Here is a 19349-nt window from a genome sequence, read left to right on the forward strand (position 1 = left end):
ACACATTGACATGATCAGTTTCTACATTACCCCCAGACTGATCACATCAATTAGTAACACATGATTGGTTTCTACATTACACCCCAGACTGATCACATCAATTAGTAACACATGATTGGTTTCTACATTACACCCCCCCAGACTGCTCACATCAAATGGTAACACATTGACATGATCAGTATCTACATTACTACCACCACCACCCCCCCCAGACTGATCACATGATCAGTTCTCTTCATGTTTCACGGTTAGTAAAGAGAGAGAACCAGAGGAGGGAGGAGACCAAGACAGAACCAGAGGAGGTAGGAGAGAGAACCAGAGGAGGGAGGAGAGAGAACCAGAGGAGGGAGGAGACAAAGAGAGAACCAGAGGAGGTAGGAGAGAGAACCAGAGGAGGGAGGAGACCGAGAGAGAACCAGAGGAAGGAGGAGACCAAGAGAGAACAGGGATAATGGAGGCATCTCTCCCATTCACACAGTCTTCTTAATGACGGACAGGGAGGGAGGAGACAAAGAGAGAACAGGGATAATGCAGGCATTTCTCACATTCACACAGTCTTCTTAATGACGGACAGGGAGGGAGGAGACAAAGAGAGAACAGGGATAATGCAGGCATCTCTCCCATTCACACAGTCTTCTTACTGACGGAAACATTTCAGTATGGTACAGATCATTTCAAACCGTTGAACACATTCATCCTCCTCCTCATCCTCATCATCATGGCACTAAACACAGAGCTGCATAGTGGTCCTGAACACAGCCATCATCATCCTCCTCCTCATCCTCATCATCATGGCACTAAACACAGAGCTGCATAGTGGTCCTGAACACAGCCATCATCATCATCATCCTCATCATCATGGCACTAAACACAGAGCTGCGTAGTGGTCCTGAACACAGCCATCGTCATCATCATCATCATCATCAACACCACCACCACCACCACCATCATCATCATCATCATCATCCTCCTCATCATCATCATCATGGCACTAAACACAGAGCTGCGTAGTGGTCCTAAACACAGCCTACATGGCATCATCAACACCACCATCCTCCTCATCATCATCATCATGGCACTAAACACAGAGCTGCAGAGTAGAACACAGCCTAGTTTTTGCTAGCAGAGCTGCAGAGTAGAACACAGCCTAGTTGTTGCTAGCAGAGCTGCAGAGTAGAACACAGCCTAGTTGTTGCTAGCAGAGCTGCAGAGTAGAACACAGCCTAGTTGTTGCTAGCAGAGCTGCAGAGTAGAACACAGCCTAGTTGTTGCTAGCAGAGCTGCAGAGTAGAACACAGCCTAGTTGTTGCTAGCAGAGCTGCAGAGTAGAACACAGCCTAGTTGTTGCTAGAGCTGCAGAGTAGAACACAGCCTAGTTGTTGCTAGCAGAGCTGCAGAGTAGAACACAGCCTAGTTGTTGCTAGCAGAGCTGCAGAGTAGAACACAGCCTAGTTGTTGCTAGCAGAGCTGCAGAGTAGAACACAGCCTAGTTGTTGCTAGCAGAGCTGCAGAGTAGAACACAGCCTAGTTTTTGCTAGCAGAGCTGCAGAGTAGAACACAGCCTAGTTGTTGCTAGCAGAGCTGCAGAGTAGAACACAGCCTAGTTGTTGCTAGCAGAGCTGCAGAGTAGAACACAGCCTAGTTGTTGCTAGCAGAGCCCATCACTGTCCATTCTAGTTTTTGCTAGCAGAGCCCATCACTGTCCATTCTAGTTGTTGCTAGCAGAGCCCATCACTGTCCATTCTAAAACACTGATGCTTTGTTGACGTAAAAGCATGAGTTTCTAGTTGACAACTTCAGGCAGGCCCATCCCGTTCCATTCTATTGCTTCCAGTCCCCCATCACTGTCAGTAAAACCAGTGATGCAGTACCGGTCCAATCAGTTTCCAGTCCCCCAGGGTCAGTACAGGCCCCTCCAGTCATATGTTCCAGTCCCCCAGGGTCAGTACCAGTCCAGTCCCCCCGGTCAGTACCGGTCCAGTCAGTACCGGTCCAGTCCCCCAGGGTCAGTAACAGTCCCCAGGGTCAGTACCGGTCCAGTCCCCCCGGGTCAGTACCGGTCCAATCAGTACCGGTCCAGTCCCCCAGGGTCAGTACCGGTCCAGTCCCCCCGGGTCAGTACCGGTCCAGTCCCCCCGGGTCAGTACCGGTCCAGTCAGTACCGGTCCAGTCCCCCAGGGTCAGTACCGGTCCAGTCCCCCAGGGTCAGTACCGGTCCGGTCCAATCAGTACCGGTCCAGTCCCCCCGGGTCAGTACCGGTCCAGTCCCCCCGGGTCAGTACCGGTCCAGTCAGTACCGGTCCAGTCCCCCAGGGTCAGTACCGGTCCAATCAGTACCGGTCCAGTCCCCCAGGGTCAGTACCGGTCCAATCAGTACCGGTCCAATCAGTACCGGTCCAATCAGTACCGGTCCAGTCCCCCAGGGTCAGTACGGTCAATCAGTACCCAGTCCCCCGGGTCAGTACCGGTCCAATCAGTACCGGTCCAGTCCCCCTGGTCAGTACCGGTCCAATCAGTAACGGTCCAGTCCCCCCGGGTCAGTACCGGTCCAGTCCCCCGGGTCAGTATCGGTCCAGTCCCCCCAGGTCAGTACCGGTCCAGTCCCCCCCGGGTCAGTCCCCCGGGTCAGTAACGGTCCAGTCCCCCCGGGTCAGTACCGGTCCAATCAGTACCGGTCCAGTCCCCCCGGGTCAGTCCCCCGGGTCAGTACCGGTCCAATCAGTAACGGTCCAGTCCCCCCGGGTCAGTACCGGTCCAGTCCCCCCGGGTCAGTACCGGTCCAGTCCCCCGGGTCAGTAACGGTCCAGTCCCCCCGGGTCAGTCCCCCGGGTCAGTAACGGTCCAGTCCCCCCGGGTCAGTACCGGTCCAATCAGTACCGGTCCAGTCCCCCCGGGTCAGTCCCCCGGGTCAGTACCGGTCCAATCAGTAACGGTCCAGTCCCCCCGGGTCAGTACCGGTCCAGTCCCCCCGGGTCAGTACCGGTCCAGTCCCCCCGGGTCAGTCCCCCGGGTCAGTAACGGTCCAGTCCCCCCGGGTCAGTACCGGTCCAATCAGTACCGGTCCAGTCCCCCCGGGTTAGTCCCCCGGGTCAGTACCGGTCCAATCAGTAACGGTCCAGTCCCCCCGGGTCAGTACCGGTCCAGTCCCCCCGGGTCAGTACCGGTCCAGTCCCCCGGGTCAGTAACGGTCTAGTCCCCCGGGTCAGTAACGGTCCAGTCCCCCGGGTCAGTAACGGTCCAGTCCCCCCCTGGGTCAGTCCCCCGGGTCAGTACCGGTCTCTAGTCCCCCGGGTCAGTAAAGGTCCAGTCCCTCCGAGTCAGTAACGGTCCGGTCACCGGATCAGTAACGGTCCAGTCCCCCGGGTCAGTAACGGTCCGGTCACCGGATCAGTAACGGTCCAGTCCCCCGGGTCAGTCACGGTCCAGTCCCCCGGGGGACTGAACTGAAGCCAAGGCATTATCTTGGGGAGCTAACAAGTCTTCGGTACACAGTTCTGGAATTGTCCCAATCAGGGGAGGGCTGGTGTCGTCAGTGGGCAGAGCTAAGGTATGGCAGCTCCACCCATAATGCACTGGGCTAAGGACACAAAGGTCGTGATCACTTCTGAGGGGGGGGTTAAAGTTCATATAGTAGAGATATTTAAAACAGTCATGATCCTGAAGGATGATGAACCAATCAGAGTGTGTGTGTGTGTGTGTGTGTGTGTGTGTGTGTGTGTGTGTGTGTGTGTGTGTGTGTGTGTGTGTGTGTGTGTGTGTGTGTGTGTGTGTGTGTGTGTGTGTGTGTGTGTGTGTGTGTGTGTGTGTGTGTCAGAGTTCATATGGTCCGTTTGACACAGGGTGGTCCATTGAGGTTGGAACCAATCAGCTGCTCTCCTCGACAGCAACCTCTCAAACCAATCAGCGTCCTCTAACATGTCCACACCTAGAGACAGAGACAGAGACATTGTTATAACACTGTGTGTGTGGGTTAAATGTCTTTATTGACATGATCACTGTCTACATTACCCCCCCCAGACTGATCACATCAATTAGTAACACATTGACATGATCACTGTGATCTACATTACCCCAGACTGATCACATCAATTAGTAACACATGGACATTCACCCATTACCCCCAGACTGATCACATCAATAGTAACACATATGATCATTTCTACCCCCCAGACTGATCACATCAATTAGTAACACATTGACATGATCACTATCTACATTACCCCCCATACTGATCACATCAATTAGTAACACATTGACATGATCAGTTTCTACATTACCCCCCCATACTGATCACATCAATTAGTAACACATTGACATGATCACTGTCTACATTACCCCCCCCAGACTGATCACATCTATTGACATGACAGACTGATCACATCAATTAGTAACACATTGACATGATCAGTTTCTACATTACCCACCCCATACTGATCACATCAATTAGTAACACATTGACATGATCAGTTTCTACATTACCCCCATACTGATCACATCAATTAGTAACACATTGACATGATCAGTTTCTACATTACCCCCCATACTGATCACATCAATTAGTAACACATTGACATGATCAGTTTCTACATTACCCCCATACTGATCACATCAATTAGTAACACATTGACATGATCAGTTTCTACATGACCCCCCCATACTGATCACATATATATATGTATAATATGACATTTGTAATGTCTTTACTGTTTTGACATTTCTGTATGTGTAATGTTTACTGTTCATTTGTATTGTTTATTTCACTTTATATATTCACTTTATATATTATCTACCTCACTTGCTTTGGCAATGTTAACACATGTTTCCCATGCCAATAAAGCCCCTTGAATTGAATTGAGAGAGTCAGAGAGAGAGACAGAGAGAGAGGGTAGAGGGAGTCAGAGAGAGAGAGGGGTAGAGAGTCAGAGAGAGAGAGAGAGAGAGGGAGAGAGAGAGAGACAGAGAGAGAGGGTAGAGGGAGTCAGAGAGAGAGAGAGAGAGAGACAGAGTCAGAGAGAGGGGTAGAGAGAGAGGGGTAGAGGGAGTCAGAGAGAGAGGGGTAGAGAGAGAGAGGGGTAGAGAGAGAGTCAGAGAGAGGGGTAGAGAGAGAGAGAGAGAGAGAGAGAGAGAGAGAGAGAGAGAGAGAGAGAGAGAGTCAGAGAGAGACAGAGACAGAGACAGAGACAGAGTCAGAGTCAGAGAGAGGGGTAGAGAGTGTCAGAGAGAGAGAGAGAGAGAGAGAGAGAGAGAGAGAGAGAGAGAGTCAGAGAGAGGGGTAGAGAGTGTCAGAGAGGGGGTAGAGAGTCAGAGAGAGACAGAGACAGAGATCAGTGGAATTAGAGTCTGCTGGCTAAAGAGATTAAACACCTGTCTCTGGATTATATATTCAAACTAAGGACAACAGTGGCATGGCATCTGCAACAGGGAGATGCCATGCTACGTTTTCAGATATTACACTTTTTCTCATTTTGACAGAAAGTAGCTTCATTTCAAGCTAAAGTGTACTGTTAGCTAGCTGTATGTTTTAAGCTAAAGTGTACTGTTAGCTAGCTAGCTAGCTGTATGTCTTAAGCTAAAGTGTACTGTTAGCTAGCTAGCTAGCTGTATGTCTTAAGCTAAAGTATGTTTTACTGTTAGCTAGCTAGCTAGCTATATGTCTTAAGCTAAAGTGTACTGTTAGCTAGCTAGCTGTATGTCTTAAGCTAAAGTGTACTGTGAGCTAGCTAAAGTTAACTGTCTGGCTCCCTAGCTGATGTCATTATTCGTATCCCAGAGCAGTTTTCTTTGCTAAATAGAGGCTAATGTTAGCTAGCTAACATTGAAGCTGGTTGCTTAGCTCCCAGCACTGACATTGTTGGCACTTTGTTCATTGTTGTTTAATTAACTAGCTAATGTTAGGTGCTGTTTGTGATCTTAAAAAACACTGTTTACCTAGCTAGCATGTCTTAAGCTAAAGTATGGCTGGTCTCCGTCAACGTTGGCTAAAAAGCGTAATGAACTGGTTGCCAGCAGGGCTGGTTTGGCTGTTTTCATGTTATTCCGAGGTAAACAAATCATTGGCGTCAGGTGTGCGCTCCGAGAGAGAAATGAGATGGGCGGGGCTAAAAGCTGAAGAGGGTGTGAACGATGCTGAATGGGCGGGGCTAAAAGCTGAAGAGGGTGTGAACGATGCTGAATGGGCGGGGCTAAAAGCTTAAAGAGGGTGTGAACGAAGAGGGTGTGATGCTGAATGGGCGTGGCTAAAGAGGGTGTGAACGATGCTGAATGGGCGGGGCTAAAAGCTGAAGAGGGTGTGAACGATGCTGAATGGGCGGGGCTAAAAGCTGAAGAGGGTGTGAACGATGCTGAATGGGCGGGGCTAAAGGCTTAAAGAGGGTGTGAACGATGCTGGATGGGCAGGGCTAAAAGCTGAAGAGGGTGAAGATGCTGAATGGGCGGGGCTAAAAGCTGATCGATGCTGAATGGGCGGGGAGGGTAAAAATGCTAAAGAGGGAGGGTGTGAACGATGCTGAATGGGCTGAAGGGGCTAAAAGCTGAATGGGCGGGGTGCTGAAGAACGTGCTGAATGGGCGGGGCTAAAAGCTGAAGAGGGTTAACGATGCTAATGGGGGACTGATGAAGAGAAGAGGACATAGGACAAACTTCCTTTACATTTATTGTTAAAACTGCTTTGATACCTTAAAAATTCTAAATCAAATAACTAAATGAACCACGGAATGACCTTAAAACCATTCCATATGTTATCTTTAGTAGAGGGTCGGTTAACTGATAGACTGTAGGGGGTTATAACTGATAGACTGTAGAGGGTTATAACTGATAGACTGTAGAGGGTTATAACTGATAGACTGTAGAGGGTTATAACTGATAGACTGTAGAGGGTTATAACTGATAGACTGTAGAGGGTTATAACTGATAGACTGTAGAGGGTTATAACTGATAGACTGTAGAGGGTTATAACTGATAGACTGTAGAGGGTTATAACTGATAGACTGTAGAGGGTTATAACTGATAGACTGTAGGGGGTTATAACTGATAGACTGTAGGGGGTTATAACTGATAGACTGTAGAGGGTTATAACTGATAGACTGTAGAGGGTTATAACTGATAGACTGTAGAGGGTTATAACTGATAGACTGTAGAGGGTTATAACTGATAGACTGTAGAGGGTTATAACTGATAGACTGTAGAGGGTTATAACTGATAGACTGTAGAGGGTTATAACTGATAGACGTAGAGGGTTATAACTGATAGACTGTAGAGCGGTTATAACTCCCCTGGTGTCTGATAGACTGTAGGGGGTCTGAGTACAGGGTTATCATGTGTGTTATATGCTCCACACCTGTTGACAAACACAGGCTGGGTTATAACTTTGTAAAAACACAGACAGTTGATTACTGATAGACTGTAGGTAACTGCCAGAATAAAGGAAACACTGTAACATAGTGTCTTAATATAGACTGTTGGGCCATAACTGATAGACAGGTAACTGCTAGAATAAGAGGGTTATAACACCAACATAGTGTTATAACTGATAACTGTAGAGGGTTATAACTGATAGACTGTAGAGGGTTATATAAGGCGTGATAGACTGTAGGTACTGATAGACTGTAGAGGGTTATAACCATAGACTGTAGAGGGTTATAACTGATAGACTGTAGGGGGTTATAACTGATAGACACCAGGGTAAACTGATAGAATGTAAAGGGGGTTATAACACCAACTGTAGTGGGTTTAACTGATAGACTGTTGAGGGTTATAACATAGACTGTAGGGGTAACTGATAGAATAAAGGAAACAGATAACATAGTGTCTTAATAAGGGGTTGGATAGACACCAGGTAACTGCTAGAATAAAGGAAACACCAACTGTAGTGTCTTAATAAGGGGTTGGGCCACCAGGTAACTGCTAGAATAAAGGAAACACCAACATAGTGTCTTAATAAGGCTGTCCACAGCTCCAGAGAACAGGCGCCCCCATGGCAGGTAACTGCCAGAATGAGTACAGAATGTTGTCCAACAGCAACATAGTGTCTTAATAAGTTGATTACCAGGTAACTGCTAGAATAAAGGAAACACCAACATAGTGTCTTAATAAGGGGTTGGGCCACCAGGTAACTGCTAGAATAAAGGAAACACCAACATAGTGTCTTAATAAGGGGTTGGGCCACCAACCACCAGGTAACTGCCAGAATAAAGGAAACAGCAACAGTGTCTTAATAAGGGGTTGGGCCACCAGGTAACTGCTAGAATAAAGGAAACACCAACATAGTGTCTTAATAAGGGGTTGGGCCACCAGGTAACTGCCAGAATAAAGGAAACACCAACATAGTGTTTTAATAAGGGGTTGGGCCACCAGGTAACTGCTAGAATAAAGGAAACACCAACAGTGTCTTAATAAGGGGTTGGGCCACCAGGTAACTGCCAGAATAAAGGAAACACCAACATAGTGTTTTAATAAGGGGTTGGGCCACCAGGTAACTGCTAGAATAAAGGAAACACCAACATAGTGTCTTAATAAGGGGTTGGGCCACCAGGTAACTGCCAGAATAAAGGAAACACCAACATGGTGTCTTAATAAGGCACTGGGGCACCAACCACCAGGTAACTGCCAGAATAAATGAAACACCAACATAGTGTTTTAATAAGGGTTGGGCCACCAACCACCAGGTAACTGCCAGAATAAAGGAAACACCAACAGTGTTTTAATAAGGGTGTTGGGCCACCAGGTAACTGCCAGAATAAAGGAAACACCAACAGTGTTTCAATAAGGCTTGACCAACACCAGGTAACTGCCAGAATAAATGAAACACCAACATAGTGTTTTAATAAGGCGTTGGGCCACCAGGTAACTACCAGAATAAAGGAAACACCAACAAACTGCTAAGGAACCACCAACATAGTGACAGACGCTCAGAGAGACAGACGGTAACTCAGAATAAAGGACAGACGCAACAGAGAGACAGGCTCAGAGAGACAGAACTGCTCAGAGAGACAGACGCTCAGAGAGACAGACGCTCAGAGAGACAGACGCTCAGAGAGACAGACGCTCAGAGAGACAGACGGCCAGAGAGACAGACGGTCAGAGAGACAGACGCTCAGAGAGACAGACGGCCAGAGAGACAGACGGCCAGAGAGACAGACGCTCAGAGAGACAGACGGCCAGAGAGACAGACGGCCAGAGAGACAGACGGTCAGAGAGACAGACGGCCAGAGACAGACGGTCAGAGACAGACGGTCAGAGACAGACGGTCAGAGAGACAGACGGTCAGAGACAGACGGTCAGAGAGACAGACGGCCAGAGAGACAGACGGCCAGAGAGACAGACGGCCAGAGAGACAGACGGCAAGAGACAGACTTACCCTGAGTGAGCGGTCATAGGAGGCGCTGAACACCTTGGTCTGGTCTGGTGTAGAGATGACTGCTAGAGCGTACACTGTCCCCACATGACCCGTTAGGGTCCGGACCTGCTCCTTGGACTCTATATCCCAGACCTAGAGAACACATCAGGGATCCACATTAAAAACACTGTTCCCTTGAGGACAGTCTAAATCACGTCCCCTTGAGGACAGTCTAAATCATGTCCCCTTGAGGACGGTCTAAATCATGTCCCCTTGAGGACGGTCTAAATCATGTCCCCTTGAGGACGGTCTAAATCCTGTCCCCTTGAGGACGGTCTAAATCCTGTCCCCTTGAGGACGGTCTAAATCCCCCCTGAGGACGGTCCCCCCCCTGAGGACGGTCTAAATCCTGTCCCCTTGAGGACGGTCTAAATCCTGTCCCCTTGAGGACGGTCTAAATCCTGTCCCCTTGAGGACGGTCTAAATCCTGTCCCCTTGAGGGACAGTCTAAATCCTGTCCCCTTGAGGACAGTCTAAATCATGTCCCCTTGAGGACAGTCTAAATCATGTCCCCTTGAGGACAGTCTAAATCATGTCCCCTTGAGGACAGTCTAAATCCTGTCCCCTTGAGGACAGTCTAAATCATGTCCCCTTGAGGACAGTCTAAATCATGTCCCCTTGAGGACAGTCTAAATCATGTCCCCTTGAGGACAGTCTAAATCATGTCCCCTTGAGGACAGTCTAAATCATGTCCCCTTGAGGACAGTCTAAATCATGTCCCCTTGAGGACAGTCTAAATCATGTCCCCTTGAGGACGGTCTAAATCATGTCCCCTTGAGGACGGTCTAAATCATGTCCCCTTGAGGACAGTCTAAATCATGTCCCCTTGAGGACAGTCTAAATCATGTCCCCTTGAGGACAGTCTAAATCATGTCCCCTTGAGGACAGTCTAAATCATGTCCCCTTGAGGACAGTCTAAATCATGTCCCCTTGAGGACAGTATAAATCATGTCCCCTTGAGGACAGTATAAATCATGTCCCCTTGAGGACATATGTATCTCTGTATATGTGTGTGTCTTACGTGTATAAGGTTCTCGTAGGTGCCACAGACGATGTGATGGTTGGTGACAGCGATGGAATAGACACTGCCCCCACTGGTCTGGAGGACATGAACACAGTCCAGGGAACGGATGTCCCAGATCTGATGACCGGGGAGAGGAGAGGGAGGAGAGAGGAGGAGGGGGGGGAGAGAGGGAGGAGGGGGAGGAGAGAGGAGGGGGAGGAGAGAGGAGGAGGGGAGGAGAGAGGAGGAGGGGGGAGAGAGGAGGAGGAGAGGGAGGAGAGAGGGAGGGGGGAGAGGGAGGAGAGAGGAGGAGAGGGGAGGAGGGGGGAGGAGAGAGGGGAGGAGAGGAGGAAAGGGAGGAGAGAGGAGGAGGGGGGAGGGAGGAGGAGGAGGGGGGAGAGAGAGGAGGGGGAGGAGAGAGGAAAGGGAGGAGAGAGGAGGAGGGGGGGAGGAGGAGGAGAGGGAGGAGGGAGGAGAGGGAGGAGGAGGAGGGGGAGAGGGAGGAGAGAGGAGGAGGGAGGAGAGAGGAGGAGAGGGAGAGGGAGGAGAGAGGAGGAGGGGGAGAGGGAGGAGAGAGGAGGAGGGGGAGGAGAGGAGGAGAGGGAGGGGGAGGGAGAGGAGAGGGAGGAGAGAGAGGGGAGGGAGAGGAGGGAGGGGAGAGGAGGAGGGGAGGAGGAGAGGGGAGGAGGAGAGGAGGAGAGGGAGGAGAGAGGAGGAGAGGGGAGGAGAGAGGGAGGAGAGGGAGGAGGGGAGAGGAGGAGGGGGAGGGGAGAGGAGGAGGGGGAGGGAGGAGAGAGGAGGGAGGGGGGGAGGAGAGGGGAGGGAGGAGAGAGGGGGAGGGGAGGAGAGAGGAGGAGGGGGGAGGAGGAGAGAGGAGGAGGGAGGAGAGAGGAGGGGAGGAGAGAGGAGGGGGAGGAGAGAGAGGGGAGGAGAGAGGAGAGGGAGGAGAGAGGAGAGGGGGAGGAGAGAGGGAGAGGGAGGAGAGAGGAGGGGGGGAGGAGAGGAGGAGGGAGGAGGAGAGGAGGAGGGGGAGGAGAGAGGAGGAGGGGGAGGAGAGAGGAGGGGGAGGGGAGAGGAGGGGGAGGAGAGAGGAGGAGGGGGAGGAGAGGGAGGGGGAGGAGAGAGGAGGAGGGGAGGGGGAGGAGGAGGAGGAGAGAGGGAGGGGGGAGGGGAGAGAGAGGAGGGAGGAGAGAGGAGAGAGGAGGAGAGAGGAGAGGGAGAGAGGAGAGGAGAGAGGAGGGTAGGAGAGGAGAGAGGAGGAGGGGAGGAGAGAGGAGAGAGGAGGAGGGGGAGGAGAGAGGAGAGCAAGGGGGAGGAGAGAGGAGAGCAAGGGGGAGGAGAGAGGAGAGTAAGGGGGAGGAGAGAGGAGAGTAGGGGGAGGAGAGAGGAGAGTAGGGGAGGAGAGAGAGAGTAAGGGGAGGAGAGAGGAGAGTAAGGGGGGGAGGAGAGAGAGGAGAGTAAGGGGGAGGAGAGAGGAGAGCAAGGGGGAGGAGAGAGGAGAGTAAGGGGGAGGAGAGAGGAGAGTAAGGGGAGGAGAGAGGAGAGTAAGGGGGAGGAGAGAGGAGAGTAAGGGGGAGGAGAGAGGAGGAGGGGGAGGAGAGAGGAGGAGGAGAGAGGGGGAGGGGGAGGGGAGAGGAGAGGAGGAGGGAGGAGAGTAAGGGGGAGGAGAGAGGAGGAGGGGGAGGAGGAGGAGAGTAAGGGGGAGGAAGGGGAGAGAGGGGGAGGAGAGAGGAGAGTAAGGGGGAGGAGAGAGGAGAGTAAGGGGGAGGAGAGAGGAGAGTAAGGGGGAGGAGAGAGGAGAGTAAGGGGGAGGAGAGAGGAGAGTAAGGGGGAGGAGAGAGGAGGAGGGGGGAGGAGAGAGGAGAGTAAGGGGAGGAGAGAGGAGAGTAAGGGGGAGGAGAGAGGAGAGTAAGGGGGAGGAGAGAGGAGGAGGAGAGGGGAGGAGAGAGGAGGAGGAGAGAGGAGAGAAGGGAGAGAGGAGGATGGGGAGGAGAGAGGAGAGTAAGGGGGAGGAGAGAGGAGAGTAAGGGGGAGGAGAGAGGAGAGTAAGGGGGAGGAGAGAGGAGGAGGAGAGAGGAGGAGGAGAGTAAGGGGGAGGAGAGAGGGGAGGAGGGAGAGGAGAGAGGAGAGAGGAGGAGGAGGAGGAGAGAGGAGGAGGAGAGAGGAGAGTAAGGGGGAGGAGAGAGGAGGAGGGGGAGGAGGAGGAGGAGGAGAGAGGAGGAGGAGGAGGAGAGAGGAGGAGGAGGAGAGGAGGAGGAGGAGGAGGAGGAGGAGGAGGAGAGGAGAGAGGAGAGTTTTATTAAGTCTAGAATTATTATTCACTGTTCTGAAGCCAGAGAACACAAATAAAGATTCTCTTATCAGCTGTAGAAAGACAGAAACCACAGCTGTAAGTCATCAACTTCCATCCCCATAGCAATGGTGGAATGTTCACATGCTCCACCAATCAGAGAGCTCCTCCAAAACATGCCATGATGTGGTGGAGAGATGGGAAAGGAGAGAAAGGGGGAGGGACAGAGGTGTGAGAGCAAGAGAGGGATGGAGAAGAGAGGAAGAGAAGAGAGGAGAAGAGAGAAGAGAGGGATGGAGAAGAGAGGGATGGAGAAGAGAGAAGAGAGGGATGGAGAAGAGAGGGATGGAGAAGAGAGGAAGAGAAGAGAGGAGAAGAGAGGGAGAAGAGAGGGATGGAGAAGAGAGGGATGGAGAAGAGAGAAGAGAGGGATGGAGAAGAGAGGGATGGAGAAGAGAGGAAGAGAAGAGAGGAGAAGAGAGGAGAAGAGAGGGATGGAGAAGAGAGGGATGGAGAAGAGAGGATGGAGAGAAGAGAGGGATGGAGAAGAGAGGGATGGAGAAGAGAGGAGAAGAAGAGAGAGGAGAGAAGATAGGAGAAGAGGAAGAGAAGAGAGGAGAAGAGGAAGAGAAGAGAGGAGAAGAGGAAGAGAAGAGGAAGAGAAGAGAGGAGAAGAGGAAGAGAAGATAGGAGAAGAGGAAGAGAAGATAGGAGAAGAGGAAGAGAAGAAGAGGAGAAGAGAAGGATGGAGAAGAGAGGGATGGAGAAGAGAGGATGGAGAAGAGAGGGATGGAGAAGAGAGGGATGGAGAAGAGAGGGATGGAGAAGAGAGGGATGGAGAAGAGAGGGATGGAGAAGAGAGGAAGAGAAGAGAGGGATGGAGAAGAGAGAGGAGAAGAGGAAGAGAAGAGAGGAAGAGAAGAGAGGAAGAGAGGAAGAGAGGAAGAGAAGAGAGGAAGAGAGGAAGAGAGGAAGAGAAGAGAGGAAGAGAGGAAGAGAAGAGAGGAAGAGAGGAAGAGAGGAAGAGAAGAGAGGAAGAGAGGAAGAGAAGAGAGGAAGAGAGAAGAGAGGAGAAGAGAGGAAGAGAAGAGAGGGATGGAGAAGAGAGGGATGGAGAAGAGAGGGATGGAGAAGAGAGGAGAAGAGAGGGATGGAGAGGAGAAGAGAGGGATGGAGAGGAGAAGAGAGGGATGGAGAAGAGAGGGATGGAGAAGAGAGGGATGGAGAAGAGAGGAGAAGAGAGGGATGGAGAGGAGAAGAGAGGGATGGAGAAGAGAGGAAGAGAAGAGAGAGGAGAAGAGGTACAAAGAAAGATGTGAGAGAAAGTTGCCAGTATTGTCTGGCCTCCACACATGTTTTACAGACAGACAGACTTGAAGACAGACCCTCATGAACACAACACCTCCATCTCCCTCTCTCTTGTTTCCACCCCTCTGTCTCTCTCCCTCCCCTGAGTCTTCATTAGTGTCTCTCCTTCCCCCTCTCTCTCCCCCTCTCTCTCTCCCTCTCTCTCTCCCTCCACCCAGAACAGTGAGGCACCAGAGGAAAACAGTCAGTCACACCCTACGTCTCTCTCCCTCTCCCCTCCCTCCCCCTCTCTCCTCCCTCTCCTCCCTCCCCCTCTCTCCTCCCCTCTCCACCCAGAACAGTGAGGCACCAGAGGAAAACAGTCAGTCACACCCTACGTCTCTCCCTCTCTCCCCCCTCTCTCCCCCTCTCTCTCTCCCTCCACCCAGAACAGTGAGGCAGCAGAGGAGAACAGTCCCCGCGAGTTCCTGTGTTTCTATATTTAGTAACTGTAACTGCCAAGTACAACCACACATCCCCATGCTTTAACTATGACACACACACACACATCCCCATGCTTTAACTATGATGACACACACACACACACACACACACTTCCTGTCCTCCTACCTTGATGGTCTGGTATGATCCACTGTAGAGGTGGTTCTGAGAGGCCACCAGAGCACGAACCCAGTGGTTCAATCCCGTTAACTCCTTCTTCAGCTTCAACTCTGTCCCCACTATGTCCCACACCTGGAGGGAGACAAGAGGGGAGGAGGAGGGGAGAGAAGAGGAGAGCGAAAAAGGAGAGAGATTAGATAACAGACACAGATCGGTGAGAACCACACATTTAGAACAGGGCAGTATTAACACACACACACACACACACACACACACACACACACACACACACACACACACACACACACACACACACACACACACACACACACACACACACACACACACACACACACACACACACACACACACACACACACACACACACACACACACACACACACACACACACACACCAGGCGTTAGCAGTGATGATGTCATTGAAACACTTCAGGGAAAGACAGAGTTGTGGAAGAGGGAAAATCCCTTTCAATAGTGAGATCATTCCTCCCTCCTTCTGTCCCAGTTCCCTGACAAGTCTCTCGCTCTCTCCCTAACTCTCACTCTCGCTCCCTCAAACTCTCGCTCCCTCAAACTCTCGCTCCCTCAAACTCTCGCTCCCTCAAACTCTCGCTCCCTCAAACTCTCGCTCCCTCAAACTCTCGCTCCCTCAAACTCTCGCTCCCTCAAACTCTCGCTCCCTCACTCTCTCTCCCTCACTCTCTCTCCCTCACTCTCTCTCCCTCACTCTCTCTCCCTCACTCTCTCTCCCTCACTCTCTCTCCCTCACTCTCTCTCCCTCACTCTCTCTCCCTCACTCTCTAACTCTGTGATTATGTCTGTCCTCTCGTCTCAGTAGAAAAGCCACATCAGAAGACCTGAGGTACTGTACAGGAAGAGTAGGTCTGGGGTTAAAGGTTAAAGCTGTATTCCACAGTAAGGACCTCGTACCCAACGGTCAGCAAGGTGGTGGTGGTGTGATGGTAGTGGTGTGGTGGTGTGATGGTAGTGGTGTGATGGTAGTGGTGTGGTGTGATGGTAGAGGTGTGATGGTAGTGGTGTGATGGTAGAGGTGTGATGGTGATGGTGTGATGGTGGTGGTGTGATGGTGATGGTGGTGGTGTGATGGTAGTGGTGTGATGGTGGAGGTGTGATGGTAGTGGTGTGATGGTGGTGGTGTGATGGTAGTGGTGTGATGGTAGTGGTGTGATGGTAGAGGTGTGATGGTGGTGGTGTGATGGTAGTGGAGTGTGATGGTGGTGGTGTGATGATGTGGTGGTAGTGGTGTGATGGTGGTGGTGTGATGGTGGTGGTGTGGTGGTAGTGGTGGTGTGATGGTAGTGGAGTGTGATGGTGGTGATGTGATGGTGGTGGTGTGATGGTAGTGGTGTGATGGTAGTGGTGTGATGGTGATGGTGTGATGGTAGTGGTGTGATGGTAATGGTGTGATGGTAGTGGTGTGATGGTAGTGGTGTGGTGTGATGGTAGTGGTGTGGTGTGATGGTAGTGGTGGTGTGATGGTAGTGGTGGTGTGATGGTAGTGGTGTGATGGTAGTGGTGTGATGGTAGTGGTGTGGTGTGATGGTAGTGGTGTGGTGTGGTGTGGTGGTAGTGGTGTGGTGTGATGGTAGTGGTGTGGTATGGTAGTGGTGTGATGGTAGTGGTGTGATGGTAGTGGTGTGATGGTAGTGGTGTGATGGTAGTGGTGTGATGGTAGTGGTGTGGTGTGATGGTAGTGGTGTGGTGTGATGGTAGTGGTGTGGTGTGATGGTAGTGGAGTGTGATGGTAGTGGAGTGTAATGGTAGTGGTGTGATGGTAGTGGTGTGATGGTGGAGGTGTGATGGTGGAGGTGTGATGGTGGAGGTGTGATGGTGGTGGAGTGTGATGGTGGTGGATTGTGATGGTAGTGGTGTGGTGTGATGGTAGTGGAGTGTGATGGTAGTGGAGTGTAATGGTAGTGGAGTGTAATGGTAGTGGAGTGTAATGGTAGTGGTGTGATGGTAGTGGTGTGATGGTAGTGGTGTGATGGTGGAGGTGTGATGGTGGTGGAGTGTGATGGTAGTGGTGTGATGGTAGTGGTGTGGTGTGATGGTGGTGTGGTGTGATGGTGGTGGTGTGGTGGTAGTGGTGTGATGTGATGGTAGTGGTGTGATGTGATGGTAGTGGTGTGATGGTAGTGCTGTGGTGTGATGGTGGTGGTGTGATGGTGGTGGTGTGATGGTGGTGGTGTGATGGTGGTGGTGTGATGGTAGTGGTGTGATGGTGGTGGTGTGATGGTAGTGGTGTGATGGTAGTGGTGTGATGGTAGTGGTGTGATGGTGGTGGTTTGTGGTGGTAGTAGTGTGATGGTAGTGGTGTGATGGTAGTGGTGTGATGGTGGTGGTGTGATGGTAGTGGTGTGATGGTAGTGGTGTGATGGTAGTGGTGTGATGGTGGTGGTTGTGTGATGGTGTGATGGTAGTGGTGTGGTGGTGGGATGGTGGTGGTGTGATGGTAGTGGTGTGATGGTAGTGGTGTGATGGTAGTGGTGTGATGGTAGTGGTGTGATGGTAGTGGTGTGATGGTAGTGGTGGTGGTGTGATGGTGGTGGTGTGATGGTAGTGGTGTGATGGTAGTGGTGTGATGGTGGTGGTGTGATGGTAGAGGTGTGATGGTAGTGGTGTGATGGTAGTGGTGGTGTGATGGTAGTGGAGTGTGATGGTGGTGATGTGATGGTAGTGGTGTGATGGTGGTGATGTGATGGTAGTGGTGTGATGGTAGTGGTGTGATGGTGGAGGTGTGATGGTAGTGGAGTGTGATGGTAGTGGTGTGTGATAGTAGTGGTGTGGTGTGATGGTAGTGGTGTGGTGTGATGGTAGTGGAGTGTGATGGTAGTGGTGTGATGGTAGTGGAGTGTGATGGTGGTGATGTGATGGTAGTGGTGTGATGGTGGAGGTGTGATGGTGGAGGTGTGATGGTGGAGGTGTGATGGTGGAGGTGTGATGGTGGAGGTGTGATGGTGGAGGTGTGATGGTGGAGGTGTGATGGTGGTGGTGTGATGGTAGTGGAGTGTGATGGTAGTGGTGTGATGGTAGTGGTGTGATGGTAGTGGAGTGTGATGGTAGTGGAGTGTGATGGTAGTGGTGTGATGGTAGTGGTGTGATGGTGGAGGTGTGATGGTAGTGGAGTATGATGGTAGTGGTGTGATGGTAGTGGTGTGATGGTAGTGGTGTGATGGTGGAGGTGTGATGGTGGAGGTGTGATGGTGGAGGTGTGATGGTAGTGGTGTGATGGTAGTGGTGTGATGGTGGTGGTGTGATGGTAGTGGTGTGATGGTAGTGGTGTGATGGTAGTGGTGTGGTGTGATGGTGGTGGTGTGATGGTAGTGGTGTGGTGTGATGGTAGTGGTGTGATGTGATGGTAGTGGTGTGATGGTAGTGGTGTGGTGTGATGGTAGTGGTGTGGTGTGATGGTAGTGGAGTGTGATGGTAGTGGAGTGTAATGGTAGTGGAGTGTAATGGTAGTGGAGTGTAATGGTAGTGGAGTGTAATGGTAGTGGTGTGATGGTAGTGGTGTGATGGTAGTGGTGTGATGGTGGAGGTGTGATGGTGGTGGAGTGTGATGGTGGTGGATTGTGATGGTAGTGGTGTGATGGTAGTGGTGTGATGGTGGTGGTGTGGTGGTAGTGGTGTGATGTGATGGTAGTGGTGTGATGGTAGTGGTGTGATGGTGGTGGTGTGATGGTAGTGCTGTGGTGTGATGGTGGTGGTGTGATGGTGGTGGTGTGATGGTGGTGGTGTGATGGTAGTGGTGTGATGGTGGTGGTGTGATGGTAGTGGTGTGATGGTAGTGGTGTGATGGTAGTGGTGTGATGGTGGTGGTTTGTGGTGGTAGTAGTGTGATGGTAGTGGTGTGATGGTAGTGGTGTGATGGTGGTGGTGTGATGGTAGTGGTGTGATGGTAGTGGTGTGATGGTAGTGGTGTGATGGTGGTGGTTGTGTGATGGTGTGATGGTAGTGGTGTGGTGGTGGGATGGTGGTGGTGTGATGGTAGTGGTGTGATGGTAGTGGTGTGATGGTAGTGGTGTGATGGTAGTGGTGGTGGTGTGATGGTGGTGGTGTGATGGTAGTGGTGTGATGGTGGTGGTGTGATGGTAGAGGTGTGATGGTAGTGGTGTGATGGTAGTGGTGGTGTGATGGTAGTGGAGTGTGATGGTGGTGATGTGATGGTAGTGGTGTGATGGTGGTGATGTGATGGTAGTGGTGTGATGGTAGTGGTGTGATGGTGGAGGTGTGATGGTAGTGGAGTGTGATGGTGGTGATGTGATGGTAGTGGTGTGGTGTGATGGTAGTGGTGTGGTGTGATGGTAGTGGAGTGTGATGGTAGTGGTGTGATGGTAGTGGAGTGTGATGGTGGTGATGTGATGGTAGTGGTGTGATGGTGGAGGTGTGATGGTGGAGGTGTGATGGTGGAGGTGTGATGGTGGAGGTGTGATGGTGGAGGTGTGATGGTGGAGGTGTGATGGTAGTGGTGTGATGGTAGTGGAGTGTGATGGTAGTGGTGTGATGGTAGTGGTGTGATGGTAGTGGTGTGATGGTGGAGGTGTGATGGTAGTGGAGTGATGGTAGTGGTGTGATGGTGGAGGTGTGATGGTGGAGGTGTGATGGTGGAGGTGTGATGGTGGAGGTGTGATGGTAGTGGTGTGATGGTAGTGGTGTGATGGTGGTGGTGTGATGGTGGTGGTGTGATGGTAGTGGTGTGATGGTAGTGGTGT

General features: G+C 51.4%; 1 pseudogene; it reads right to left on the reverse strand.

The window, feature by feature from the left end:
- Nucleotides 1-9355: 9355 nt before the first annotated feature.
- Nucleotides 9356-19349, reverse strand: part of LOC124025667 — a 59596-nt pseudogene continuing 49602 nt past the window's right edge.

Source organism: Oncorhynchus gorbuscha, unplaced genomic scaffold, assembly GCF_021184085.1.
Source record: "Oncorhynchus gorbuscha isolate QuinsamMale2020 ecotype Even-year unplaced genomic scaffold, OgorEven_v1.0 Un_scaffold_2334, whole genome shotgun sequence".
Lineage (NCBI taxonomy): Eukaryota > Metazoa > Chordata > Actinopteri > Salmoniformes > Salmonidae > Oncorhynchus > Oncorhynchus gorbuscha.